Consider the following 15,765-nt stretch of genomic DNA (forward strand, 5'->3'; position numbering starts at 1 on the left):
CTGTCATCGAGTCCTTTCCTGTTTTCTGCCTCTGAATGCTCCAGCCTGGATGAGCATCTGTATCCATGACCTTTGTCTTACTCCCTGTGCGGCTAACGGTGCCTGGTTCAGCCTGTTGCCTGCCAAAACGGTATTTTGCCTTCAAGTTATCTGCTCCGCTCCTCGAAAATACATTCCTGTCTAGTAGTTTAGGAAAACATCCTTCCAGCTGCAGAGCAAAGGGCCCGGCCTCACTGTCTCCATGCAAGTAATTCATAGCTCCTGTTACCATGGTAGGCCCATGCCCCCTCGCATCTCATGTAGACACGTAGACGCATATGCACGCACTAGCAGTCAGTATAGAATAGCCTTTTGCCCGAGAGACCTTTCCTTCCAGATAATACAGTTCCTTAAACACAAGATATTAGATACGATTTGGGATTAGGTTGTTCTGACACCCCAGACTTCTGTCCCCTCATGTAAGGCTAAATGTCAAGTCCCCTTCACCCTCCAGTTACACGTCAATTACACGTCATACTGCAGCACGCGCATCTCTGCCATATATTTCTGCTGACACTGCAGGATTCTCTTATGGATACACCCACCTGTGACATCTCATAATGATGTTTCTAGCACATGCCCTCATGCACGCCTATTGTAACGCCTCTTTTCAGTACGTATGTGTATTCTTATCTCTCCTCTCAGCTGTTACGCCTCCTGCATCTGTCTTTACTGTAATGCATTGACTATATATATGATAACCTGTCAATAAAGTATGTCAATCCCTTCCTGAGCCTTCGTGGCGATGGAATGCGATTTGCCATGGTTCGAACCATATAACCAATTCCTTTTTAAGGAATAAAACCCCTTTTAAAACCTCAAATACCACGGATCATGCCTCTTATTTTTGACTGAGTTATTCTTATTGAACTTTACCGCACAAATTAAGTATAGGTAATTTAAATTTACCACATAATTGGCACCCGAATAGGGACCCCTCCCCCAACTTACGCGCCGGAGGTGCGTTGCAGGCCCGGTCCCCTGCCACAGCCGGACGGACAACTACGCGTACCCGCAGGATTTCCTGTATCTCCCTCAGGCCAACGGAGGTGACTGAGGCTGCGATCAACACCCAGACGAGGTGGTGAGGAGTGCGGAGGATCCCGACCAGAGCCTAGCTGAGAGAGCAAGATCCGAGGTATACGGAGGCCCACCAGGTTCCGAAGTTCCGAAGTATCTGCGTCACGAGTCGAGTCCAGTCCAGTCCAGTGTCGAGTTTCCGAGGCCTTCTGTTCAGTGCTTCCTGGTGAGTACCGTTGCTGGGGACGCATCTAGACGTGCGCATTAGTTTGAGCCGGTCAAGACGGGTTTGGGTACACAGACCCGGTATGCACTGTTTCTAGCGGTGTATCTGTACTGTTTAGCAGTATATCCGGTCTGCACTGTTTTAGCGGTGTATCTGTACTGTTTAGCAGTACATCTAGTATCATGCAGTTAGCTAGTTTTATTCTAATTATTGTTGTTTGTTTTAAATTGTTTTAATGTGGTTTTAAATGTCGTGGTATGAGTGATTGTTCGATCTTCATTACTGTGTTTATTGTATTAACTGTGTTCAAGTTCGAGTAAGTATCAAGTATCAAGCAGCACGGCTGAAAGATGCCGCTGTTCTCCAAATTAAGACAGATAAAAACCAGAAAAGGGGTACTCGAGGAAGCTGTTCCTATTCCACCTAGGGACACTCCAGGGTACTTTATGTACCACAAACATGGCTTAGATTCCGTATTATATCTCGATTTGTGGGTGGATTACACTAAAGATTTAACAGAGAATCAGAGATGGCCCGCTGCTGGGACATGGGATGCTGATTGCATCATGAGAGTAGAAGAAGCATTATGGAAAAAGAAAGCCAGACAGTCACAAAAAGATGCCATCGAATTATGGCGTAAAGAATCGCATAGACGCACAGAGAAAGCGCTCAGAAAAGAAGAAAAGAGTAGAGAGGAGTCTGACAAAGCCCGAGAAAACGTATTAGTTGAGGAAGGTATACGAGTAAAAGCAGAACAAGTAGACAGACAACGAAACACTCTTATGAATGGTATGTATCCTCTTCTGACCGAGGGTTTACCTAAGGCCACCCCGGAAGTACCAAAATATCTGCCACCTCCATTGCTCCCGACTAAATTACACCACAAGACCGCAAAGGACATTTTCCTTTCATCCTACTTAGACGATGTAGCTCCCGCATATACAGATCCACGTGTCCAGGCGCCACCCGCTGATGGCACTCCGCCCCGAAACAATGCGCCCCCACTTCTACAGCAACAAACTCCTCCTGCCTGTCAACACCTTCCGCCCGTTCCACCACCTCTTCCTGCACCTATTCTCCCTATCTTCCACTCAACAAATCCTTTTGGACCTGGCACCTCAGGAGGTGCCACAGGAGGTTTTCAGACCCCACCACAAGCACATAGACTGACTTTTAGGGATTTAGCACACCAACGTACACCACAATCAGCGAATTACGACATACTTAATGAGCCTCTTACAGACTGTAGATATGATCCAGTGCCCGGTAAAGATGACGACAGAATGATGCTATCATCAGTACGTCTACGACGAGTCTCAAACTACTTACTGTTACTACCAGGAATGGTTGATCATCTAGACAAAATATATCACTTTGTCCAAACAGGGCAAGGTCCTGAAAGCATTGGCGAGGCCATGGCATACCAGAAAGTCGATACTCAAAAACTGTTGTTACGTTTCTTCATAAACTGCTTGATAAGAAACAGAGATAGGCCTGGTGTAGACCAGGAAGAAATGAAAGCACTTAACAAATGGGGTCAGAATATAGCAGACGGAAAACATGATAGACAAAGTTGTATAGAAAATATGTACAAAAGGATCCGAAAAACAGTAGTACAGATACATGAAAGAGAACAGCCTGAAATAGAGAATGATGCAGATAAGACTGAATCCTCGGAGGAGGACGATCAACCAGGAACGACAACAGGACAATTACAATTACAATTACCAACTAAAGAAATGATAGCTTATGTAGGTAAGGGAAGACCCTTGAATAATTCAATACGTCCGGTACGTCCAGAAAGTAAGAGACTTTATCAAGCTGCCATGTCAAATCCGAAGATGCCTGAACACTTATTTCAGGCTACGGATAAAATACTTCGAGAACGAATGGGGTACCATGTACTCGATTCTATGGATGAACAAGAATTAGCCAGGTCAGCAGTACAATGGGCTGACAGTTCTGATAAATATAGTGATGATGCGCTAGCACACATGTTTTTGAATCTTTCACCACACGAACAGCGTTTAGCTGGTATGTACATGATACAACATCTTCTTATATTGTATAAAAGCCAACACTCTGATCCAGGTCCCCTACCCGATATATTGATAGAACTACTCATGAGGAAATGGAGAGGTCTAGGTACTGATTTAATTAAAGTAATTCTAGAACATCGGCACAGGTACAGTGCCTTCTTGTGTCCACGGCTTGATCCAGCTCCCTTCATGGAAAGAAAAACGTATTACATAGACAGACAGAATCCCTTACGAGAAGTACATCCAGTAAGAAAAGATGATGACACACTAGAACGTGTGTATGTATATACACCCCTCACAAAAATAGAATTGCTCGAGATGAAGAAACTAGTACCCTGTCATGATAAAGACCCTGCAGGTTTTCACCGAGAAATTAAAGATATGCTACTCATGGGAGACTACACATATTCAGATATTATGAAAATGTTAAAGGTTCTGTTGCCAGCCGGCATTTACGAGAAACTCAAAGAGAAAGAATGGGAGGTGGGAGATAAAAAGATTAATTGGACCGAGATAGAGGATGAAGAAAATGGTCGTACTCCAGGGGTAGGCCTTGGGGACAAAGCTAAAGCATTACCAGGATTAATTGTGCAAGTTCTGCCAAGATTATTGACAACGAAAAAGGAAGACTGGGATGCAATCTCAGCCTGTAAACAGAAACACGATGAAGACACTAGTGACTATTATTCAAGATTCGAGAAATGTTTTATTATTAACAGTGGTCTGAAACCAAGTAGCGAGTCATACCCGCACCTTTTTGTAACAAAATTAGTCGAGAATTCCCTGCCCCAGGTTAAGAACCGTGTATATAAAGTTGAGAGTACATGGCAAGCAAATTCCCCATCCCAAATGTTACAAATGTTACAGTACCACCAGAATAGAATTAGAGAAGAACAGGAACACGAACAAAGACGTATGAAAGACACGAAAATGAAAATGCTAGTTGCTCAGTCAGTTCCAGCTGATGGCCAGAAAAAGGGTACAACACAGTCCAATAATTCAGCAGGTCCTGTTAAAGGGACATGTAACTACTGTAAGCAGCCAGGTCACTATATAAACGATTGTGCAGTTTTGAAACATAATATCTCTACGGGTAAAACCAAAGAGAGACCACGTCCACCCAGACAAGACCAGGTCCAACAACAAGTACCACAGAACATCCAGCCTACGCAAGCCTCACAACAGACAGTACAGACCGTAGCAGTGCCACAGTCACAGCCCATCACCGCAACACAAAACACGACACAACAGATGTATCAGTATGCGCAAAATGATTATCCTGACTATCAGCGATACACATGAAACAGCCTAGAGAGGGAGGGTGGCTTGCCTCTTATTGAGGTTCCTGTAGATCAAGAGGGTTCTTATGTACATAGTCAAATATTAGGGAAAGACAGAAAGTTTTTAATTGATACAGGGGCAAGCAGGACAACTATCAGTCACGACGAGGTTCCAGGGGCACCCCTCTCAGGCTCACAGAATGTTTCCCTTGGATTTTCAGGAAAGCCTATTATTAACGAAGTATCCCAACCACTTCCCCTTGCAGTTGGTCCTTTGACACGTACTACAGACTTACTACTTACCAAATCATGCCCAGAAAACTTGCTAGGTATAAAGACACTGAAAGCTCTAGGAGCTGTAATATGTTGTTCTCCGGAAGAAGTACGATTATTTCTGCGCGACTTTAAAGGTCACTATGTATTGAGAGATATGGATCCCAGATTACAGAATGTCCCTGCACATTTATGGGTGCAAGGCCCCACTGATGTAGGTTGTATGCACATCACGCCATATCGAGTTACCCTCAAGCAAGGAGTGGTATTACCACGAATGCGACAATACAAGTTACCCCCAGATGCTGTAGTGGCTTTGCTGCAAATCATTGACGAGCTCATTGCACAAGGAGTGGTTGTGGAAACCGACTCCAATGTATGTAATTCACCTATCATTCTAATTCTTAAACGCACCGATCCCAATGCACCACCAGTTTATCGATTAGTTATTGATTTGCGTGAATTAAATAAATGTATTGTACCACAGTACCCCGTGGTCCCGGATATCTCTTCATTATTGACAGCTATCGATCCAGAAGCAACGTTCTTTACCGTAATTGACCTGAAGAACGCTTTCTTTAGTTTTCCAATTGACCCAGAAAGCCAATACTTGTTCGGATTCTGTTTAAATGGACGAAGCTTCAAGTTTGCACGCGCACCTCAAGGATTCACAGAAAGCCCCAGCATCTATAGCCAAGCACTGAAAAGACAACTTGACAGTATTCACATGCCTAATGACACTGCTCTACTTCAGTATGTCGATGATCTGCTGATCACCGCCCGAAGCGAACCTGAATGTGAAAAAGCATCACTGACGGTTTTACATTTCCTGGCCGACAAGGGGCACAAGGTGTCCCCTTCGAAGCTGCAATTCTGTGTTCAGCAAGTTGTTTACCTTGGGCACTTGCTGTCCAAAGGGGGGAGACAGCTCACACCTGATCGCATCCAGTTAATTGTAAATATGTCACGACCCAAGACACAAAAGGAGGTACGGGCCTTCATAGGCCTCACTTCTTACTGCAGACAATGGATTCCCCAATATGCATTTTTAGCAAAGCCACTCATTCAGTTGACAACCCAGGAGGCAGCGTCTTCGACTGTCCTCCCTTGGACTCAGGAACATACACAAGTTTTTGAAGACTTAAAGAAAGCCTTATGTCAAGCACCTGTTTTAGCAACACCATATTACAATAAGCCTTTTACACTTTTTGTTACTGAACGCGAAGGTACTGCCTTGTCAGTACTCACACAGGAACAAGCAGGTTCACACAAACCTTGTGCTTACTTTTCTAGCACATTAGATCCAGTAGCCCAGGCCCTGCCTGCGTGCTTGAAATCAGTTGCAGCGACAGCTCTAGCAATCAGACAAAGTGATTCTATAGTGTTAGGACATCAGTTGACAGTACAAGTTCCACACTCCGTGGAAGTTCTTTTAAACCGAACACAGACCCAGCACTTGACTATAGCACGACTGACAGGTTATGAATTGACATTGTTTCAGCCACACATAGAGATCAGACGCTGTAGTACATTAAATCCCGCCACACTTTTGCCGTTAAGTGGAACAGACCCATTGGCACATGATTGTATTGAAGTCATTACTATTACGACGAAGCCTAGACAAGACTTGACAGACACTCCATTACCAGACCCAGACCTGACATTTTATGTGGATGGTTCATGTATGAGAACAAGTACAGGAGAGTTAGTGGCCGCCTACGCAGTCACGACAGACACCGAAGTCATAGAGACAAAATGTATTGACACCCTGTCAGCTCAAGCAGCAGAGCTTATCGCTCTGACACAAGCCTGTATCCAAGCCGAGAACAAGAGAGTTAACATATACACAGATTCCCGTTATGCTTTCGGAGTTGTGCACGACTTCGGCGTATTATGGCGAGAGAGAGGTTACTTAACTTCTCACGGTGCCAACATTCGACACGGTCCCCTCATTCAAGCTCTGTTAGATGCAATACATATGCCTACTGCCATATCCATCATGAAGTGCAAGGCACATACAAAAATCACTGATATCGTTTCCCAGGGTAACGACCTGGCAGACCGAACAGCCAAGCACACAGCTCAGACTCACGCAACTGACTTGACAAAGACAATAGTTCCGACACCGACACACTGCATGACAGTTAGGGATCCCGCCCATGATGTAATTGACATACAGACACATGCTACACCAGATGAAATAAAGAAATGGACTGAACTAGGAGGGATCCAAACAGATATGGGATGGATGACGAAGGGAAAATCTACATGGTTTCTCCCCGACTCTATGGTTCAAGTTATCATCAACACAGTACACAGTCCTGCACATCTAGGAGAAAAAGCTATGCTAGACAGTATTCAAAACATCTGGTTCAACAAACACTTACGAGCAGCAGCCAAACAGAAAGTGCGTACTTGCATGATCTGTTGTCAGTTCAATCCAGGTAAAAGCATCCCTGTAGAGCAAGGTGGATTTCATCCTCCCGATCACCCTTTTGAAGTCCTCCAGATGGATTATATCCAGATGGAACGTTGTCGAGGATTCAAATATGTCCTCGTAGTTGTATGTGCACTCTCCCGATGGACAGAAGCATATCCAGTCCCAGATTACACTGCTCCGACCACTGCCAAGCAGCTGGTTCGTGAATTCTTCCCACGGTATGGTTTGCCCCGTATCGTATACTCAGATAACGGCCAGCCATTCTCATCCGAGCTTGTAAAACAAGTTACACTCCTGTTAGGCTATCAGTGGAAATTCCACTGTGTCCGGCATCCCGAGGCAGCAGGTCTCGTGGAGCGCCATAATCAGACTCTGAAAATTCGACTTGCTAAAATCTGCAGAGAGAAAGGCGTTGACTGGATAGTAGCTTTGCCAGTTGCGCTCTTCTACATGAGAATGATAGCGCATTCTCGATCAGGGCTATCCCCGTATGAGGTGGTCTTCGGTAGGCCACCAAATATGTGGGGGACGCCTATACCTCGTAAAATTACTGATGTTGATTGTAATATGCTGACAGATTACCTTGCCTCCTTGATGTCTGCACTACAATCTTGTCGTTCACAGGTAGCTGCAGCCTTTCCCGACCACACCGACGTGAAGCCCCATGAAGTGGTTCCTGGGAATTATGTGTTTATAAGAAACTTCGACCGACGGAGCCCGCTGGAGCCCCGCTGGCAAACGCCGAAATTGGTACTTTTGACGACGAGGACTGCTGTGAAAATAGAGGGCCGAAAGGGGTGGCTGCACTCGAGCCACATCAAGAAATTTCACGGACTGCCTTCTGATTTGAATTCTCAGCCCTGCCCTCCTCCACAGACTGACTCAAAACTCCCCCTGGTTGAGAAAACCGCTTCCCAAGAATACAAGTTAAAACTAAGGTCTAGCAAGTCAGACAGTTTAATTGTTTAAGTCCTCCCCTAGGTGAATCGGTTAAATTAGTTTCTGACATGTATCCCCTAGACCGAAATAGAGAGAGAGATAGACAGAGACAGCTCAAGAAACATGAATATTGTAAATCGCTTCGTAGTCACTGTATAGTGACACTATTGATTATGTTTTTTCTAAGTCTTTTGATTATTGCTGCAAGTACACTATTGCACATCTATTACCCTATTTTCAAGCGTGCACATTCTGCTTTCAACGTCACTGCCGAACATTCTTTTAGTGAATTACCCCCGCATGAGTTGTCCTACAGATTTGCGCTGCGCAACAACACCTTCATTAGTATGTTACATCATTCTCATCAGACCAGCAATGCTACAAATTGTTGGATATGTGGCCGACTCCCTCCCTACCAGAAATACAAGGGAGTTCTGCCCCTCTTCCCGTACCCGTTCACACATAATGGTTCCTGTGGCGCATGGTTTAGTTTGATTAATTCTTTAGATTCAAATACAGTAGTTTACCAGGGCAACTGGGTATGGGGAAACCTGAACACAGTTCTGCATAAAGTATGTTTCCCTGACAAGAAGGGACTTCCAAAAGGACAGGGACTGATCTAGAAAATGAAGTATATGGATTAGGTAACTTTACACTTAATCTCATGATTCTGAATATTGAATCCGAATCCGAGCCAGTCTTGCCTGCTATGTCAGTATTACCAGTCAAAGGAGAATTATGTGTTAGAAAGAATGGTTCAGTACACCTGGGTCATAGTAAATGTACTACTGTGATCGAATTCAGTGATAAGGGCAAGTCTGCGTTTAAAGCTTCACGACATTCCTACTTCATTTGTGGTCATACCGCATATATACGTTTACCTCTAGATTGGGATGGTACCTGTTACATTGCATTCCTTCTGCCACCTGTTTTCCTAGCTCCTCCTGATTATCATAGGAATACCCATCTAGTACACAATAGACCCCAGAGAGATCTCCCGATTGTCGACTATACTGAAACGGCATGGGAGCAATACACAGATTTCAATAAAGGTTTCTTTCCCTACTTAGGTGCTGTCTTTAATAGTAAACTGATACGCAAGTTAACTAGAACCCTCGAAGCAGTAGTGAATGAGACTACTTCTGCCCTAGGCAACTTAACAGAGGAGAAGTCTGCGATGCGGATTGTTGTTCTTCAAAATCGTCTCGTCCTTGACGTCATCCTGGCCGATAGGGGCGGAGCCTGTAGAGTCATCGGATCGAGTTGCTGTGTTTTCATTCCAGAAAACGCGCCATCAGTATATAGAGCCATTACTCGTCTTCACAAAATTGCAAGTCAGATACACCAGAATCCAGGCACCTGGACTTGGTCCGGTTGGTTCTGGACCACGTTGTCAGCCTGGGGATGGAAGATCCTATCCTTCCTAGGTATTGCCCTTCTCATAGTATTCAGTTGTTGTTTATGTCTACAATGTGGGCCAGCGATTTGCGGCTTGTGCGCCACATCATGTATTCCTCATTCAAGTTCTCATTCAAAACGGCATAAGAAGAAAGAAGAGCAAATGATACTATGTGAACAGATTGATAGATTTATGAGTATCGATATATCATGAAGGGTCCTTAGGGAACAAGGAGGGAATGAGGAAATATAAATTTTATGGTCAGAAATGTTCCCTCACGTGTACCCCACCGTCTCCATGTACGAGCTTAAAGTGCATGTAATTTTCCTTCTGTGCCAGCTATGAAGACGCAAATACATTTGTGTCCAACGTTAACATGTCCTTTTTCAGATCCACCATGAATGGGTCAGATATTCCGTTCCTAAGTGTGCCTTGCCAACGTCTTTTCATGGTGCACTTCTCACGTTTTCCCTGGCTCAGGCGAGTTAGGCCCTGATTTCTGTCATCGAGTCCTTTCCTGTTTTCTGCCTCTGAATGCTCCAGCCTGGATGAGCATCTGTATCCATGACCTTTGTCTTACTCCCTGTGCGGCTAACGGTGCCTGGTTCAGCCTGTTGCCTGCCAAAACGGTATTTTGCCTTCAAGTTATCTGCTCCGCTCCTCGAAAATACATTCCTGTCTAGTAGTTTAGGAAAACATCCTTCCAGCTGCAGAGCAAAGGGCCCGGCCTCACTGTCTCCATGCAAGTAATTCATAGCTCCTGTTACCATGGTAGGCCCATGCCCCCTCGCATCTCATGTAGACACGTAGACGCATATGCACGCACTAGCAGTCAGTATAGAATAGCCTTTTGCCCGAGAGACCTTTCCTTCCAGATAATACAGTTCCTTAAACACAAGATATTAGATACGATTTGGGATTAGGTTGTTCTGACACCCCAGACTTCTGTCCCCTCATGTAAGGCTAAATGTCAAGTCCCCTTCACCCTCCAGTTACACGTCAATTACACGTCATACTGCTGCGCGCGCATCTCTGCCATATATTTCTGCTGACACTGCAGGATTCTCTTATGGATACACCCACCTGTGACATCTCATAATGACGTTTCTAGCACATGCCCTCATGCACGCCTATTGTAACGCCTCTTATCAGTACGTATGTGTATTCTTATCTCTCCTCTCAGCTGTTACGCCTCCTGCATCTGTCTTTACTGTAATGCATTGACTATATATATGATAACCTGTCAATAAAGTATGTCAATCCCTTCCTGAGCCTTCGTGGCGATGGAATGCGATTTGCCATGGTTCGAACCATATAACCAATTCCTTTTTAAGGAATAAAACCCCTTTTAAAACCTCAAATACCACGGATCATGCCTCTTATTTTTGACTGAGTTATTCTTATTGAACTTTACCGCATAAATTAAGTATAGGTAATTTAAATTTACCACAGGTCTCGCAAACTGGTGGCGGAGACCCCAGTAGAGGTCGGGGTGCACCACAAGGTCGTGAGCAAGCCCGCCAGACGAAAGGTAAAGGCAAGCAGGACGACTTTCAACGTCAACACCCTCAGTTTCAGAAAAAGAAAGTTGCTGATTTAATGGCAAGGTATGCCATCGATAGTGAGAACACAGCTTCAGAACCTGACATGGGCGCTAATGCTGCTCAACAGCGCAGCGGAGGTTACAGTAGTGTGGCAAGCACTGCGTCCGTATCTGAAGGCTACAGCAACTGACACGTTCATTACTGTTGAGACAGCTGACACTAAAGTGGCTCCCCTTGATAGACTATTTGATATAGTCCTTTTAATTTGAGGTGACATAAAACGTACAATAAAAGGGATTTTTCGGGAAAATCTGACCTCTACGTATGACATTTAGTTAGCAGAGGCAAACTGGCACCCACCTTTCGTATTGGCCGCTCTGAGAGGGGAGGGGGTAATCCTCCCCAGTTACGCTCACACAGTGCCGAAGGAGCAGGTGTAGAATTTTGCAGAAATTGGGCTTGGTGCTTGCACCAGCTTTGTACTGTTCTCAATGCGGTTGGGACAAACTTTCACCCAGACATGGGATTCCATTGCGGTCAATGCCACAGACACAACTCCAATATCCCATGCGACATGAAGCGAAAGCTCCAGTTGCTGAAATCCTTGAACAATTGGCGTATCAGGGTGTAATTGAAACATGTGTGTCACCCATGAACAATCCTCTTTTTACTGTGACCAAACCTGATGGGTCGTACCAATTGGAATTGAATTATCGGCACTTGAACTAATTGTCGGACCGGCGCGGTACAGAATACTCACAGTTCTGCCCTTGTGGATAGTCTCATGAGAAAATGGTTAAGACCACACTTGGCTTTTTTTAGCCACAACCTGTCCTCTATTAGTAGTCCTTGGATTGCTTTTACTTCTGGTGGCAAACAGAAACAGTTTAAAAGATTAGCCATGGGCTACAAAAATATCCCAGGTGTATTTGCCGCTCGAATTGTCTCTCTTTTGGAGAGACTCGATCTTGATGCGTGCTCGTATGTTGATGATATTTATCTCACAGATGACGAATTATGGCCGCATCTGAGTCTCGTTGACTGCATCATTTGTATGTTTGAAGATTTTGGTTACAAATTTAACTTTGCAAAGTCGCATATTGCAGAGTACACAGTGTTGTTCCTGGGCTATGAGCTCAAAAATGAAGGTCGAGGTTTAGCACCTCACTTCCTGGAGAAATGTGCACAGTTGCGTGCTCCGACAACTCTGAAAGAACTCAATCTTTGCTGTTTTTCTTAATTTTGGGCGTACTTATACTCCCGATAATGCCCAGCATATCAGGCCGCTTTATTCCTTGATAAAACTTACTTTTACAAAATCTTGTTGGCTGCCAGAACATTCAGCTATACTGCATTCTTTGCAGTTTGATCTTCTTCAATCTAAGTACTTACTGAATCCTGACAACCACACCAACCTGACACCAACCTGATAATAAGAATTGTGCCTCAGGCGGTGGGTTTCTCATACCTGACTTTTAATGAGGGTGATACAGTCCCTATTGCTTACAAGCCACAACGGTACACTTCAACTGAACTGCACTTTTCTTCTGTTTTGACTACAGTGCAGATGGCGAGTCTAAAGGAGAGAGCGCTGTCGCAGGGGAAACGCATTTTGATTGTTACAACATAACCTGCCCTGGAGGCAGTAACGAAAGCCAGTGTACCTAATTTGAAAGCTTTGCATCCACGTTGGATTTAATGGACAACATCATCAACGTCTCCGAATGTCATGTTTATCTTTGATTCCTCTTTGCAAACTCAGGAGTACTTACAGTATGAATTTGTTCATCTGGCTTCTTTGTCCTTGCACCTGCTGGAGGATTTCCATTGTACCATTTACACTGATGTTCGGCACAACCGGCAACGGGTTTGAAGCATGCTTATTCAGCAGCCACCGCAATAGTGGTGGGTACCATGGTGAATGGAGGGTTCAAGTCTGATGTTGTGCATACTCACCTCATATACTCAGACATTAGGGGACTGTGTCTTACAATGACAATTTATTCTTTTGGACTCAAAATGAATATTGTGATTCCAAAGGTAGCACTATCATACACAAAATGCTATGGGTTCGAGTGGCAGAGCATAAAGAATGTCTACCAATCCTGTTTGTAATTCTTACTCTTGGTCACCATCGCGTAGGAGTACACGCTGTTGGCAACTGTCTTGCTGATGAAGCGGCAAAGACAGCAGTAGCGACAGATGTAGTAGCAGCAGTTACATGTTCCAAAAGTAAGATTGATGATGACATCTTTGCAGCCATTGCTGCAACAGAGAAGGGAAGTAATTACTCCAGATGTTTCCCTTCTAAATACTCTTATCACTTGAGTCCTGATAAAGTTCCCTATGTGACAATTAACAATGTTGGTGGCAGGTTGACTCCCAAAGCGAACCGCAGACTTTCCTTGATAACAGCTGCTCATGAGGCATGGCCTTGGCACATACCGGCATTTCAGCAACTGTCTCTATCTTACAGCAGCGTTACTGGTGGTGCGGATTGTTCAAACAGACACATGATTATGTCCTTCATTGTGACATTTGGCAGCAGATTAAACCTTCAACTGCTGCGCGGCCACCATAAACAAAGTTGTACATATCCAATAAACCACTTGGGTGCGTTTATTTAGATCACTGTGGTCCTTTTTCCTCTGATACCGGGTATAAGTACATCTTGGTTGCAGTGGATTTGTGCACACGCTTTATTTGGCTCTGGCCATAATTTAGTGCTGATGCTCGAACTGACATAAGGGATTTGCGTGTCTTTGTGGGAATTTTTGCATTTGACACCCTTCATTCGGGGTCCGGTTTTGAGGCGAAACCCAGGTTCACTGCGGGTTGAGAGCATTGAGGGCGATGTGCCAGGCACGCTCCAACCCCCCTCCCGAGACCCATGGTGCAAGTAGCGCCCTGTTTTAAAGTGCTGAGATACTCCACAATTTGGAGCATTTTTCGGAATGAGCGACTCGCTCTTCCTTTTTTTCTAAGCACTTTTTTCACCTTTTTAATATTTTAACTTTCACGTCCCCAGGTTAGGGTGGACGATTAGAGAGTCCATACCGCCGGGATTTAGTCCTGATGAATGCCTTGGTAAATTGAAACCACCCATATGGCAGAAACATGTTGACTGACTTAAGTATTCTTTCTGAATTTAACCAATCCTAAAACCTTGGCAGCTAAATTCAGACACATAATACTCTTCACTTGTATCTTAGGGATCACTCATTAAACTTTTTTCTTGATACCCTTTTAGGCACTTTTAATTTTAGTTACCCTCACAGCACGCCCTTTTCACACAACCAGCTCCGCAGTCTTTCTGGCGTCGCAGCACACCAAAGAGGCACTCGGCCTCTTTGGTGGGGCCCAGTGATGAAGCATGACACTGACTAGGTCGGTGTGTGAGGGCTTTCCTTTCCACTCAAAGTGAGTGTGTGATTCCTATGTTTCTCGCTCCGTCTCTGTGGCTGTTCTGAGACCGATTTGACCTCTCTGTTTTTGTTTACTTGTATCTAACCGGGGACTGAGAGAGTGTCTTTGAATCTCCCTACCTCTCCAATTGTTGTTTTGTGAATTGTATTTAGACTCAGCTAATTATGCAGAATTATTCTGGTACCTGCACTATGGCAATCATTTTCTTCATAAAGTGAAACATTTAGAAATGTGGTTAATTATATACAATGGGAACATTCTTCGACTCCCTTTGAAGGCAGTTTCAAAACTCTTTTTAAAAAGTTTACTTATTTTACTGATTTAAATCAATCCAATCCTAACGCCTTTTATTTTAGGATGACGGAGAAGTCCTCTTCCAAAGTTAGACTGACCAACACTAAATTACTATATTCGAAGTCCTTTATGGATCAATTAGCTATAGGGGCTATGAGCTGTGGAAAGATACTATTAATCTTAAATCTGTTTGGAGTTCTAAATGCTGGCAAGTGCAAGGCTCTGAAGCTTTGCATTGTGCATGTCTCATCCCGAACCATATATTGTTTTTGAACTATTTCACACACTACTTGCTTTGGATTGGCTACTTCTAAAAAACTGAATGCTCCAACCATTTCAGGTCTAGGTGCTTATCCCGAATGGTAAAATCACACAGATAGGTCTATTGATGAATTGCAGTCCATATTAACAAATTCCTCCTTTAATATTTCCAGCTTGGATTCCCAAGGTTGGCTGTTATGGCAAAAAAGTTCAGATTCTTGTCAACATTGTTTTCTGGGTCTGGCCCCTGGCGATACACAGGTTAGGGTGGATGCCCGTTTTGAAAGCTCCCATTCTGTAAATACCTATTCAGTAGGAAAGTTGTGTCAGAACTGGCTCAAACATTCCACTTTAGATTCAGTTAAGTTTCATGTGTTTAAATTGTCTGACATTGTTGGTTTGAATGACTTTGTTAAAGGTCCTGTTGGAGGCAGGTCAAAAAGATGGATATATGATAATTATAACGAAGTTTGGAAACTATCTCAAATTGAACTTGCTTCTAGATTGAGAGCTATTGATCAAGCTAATTTATAAAAAGTGCTTGCAGTTGTTGACAATAGCATAAATACTCCTGAATTTATACGT

The sequence above is a fragment of the Lissotriton vulgaris genome, chromosome 3_1, assembly GCF_964263255.1.
Source record: "Lissotriton vulgaris chromosome 3_1, aLisVul1.2, whole genome shotgun sequence".
Taxonomy (NCBI): domain Eukaryota; kingdom Metazoa; phylum Chordata; class Amphibia; order Caudata; family Salamandridae; genus Lissotriton; species Lissotriton vulgaris.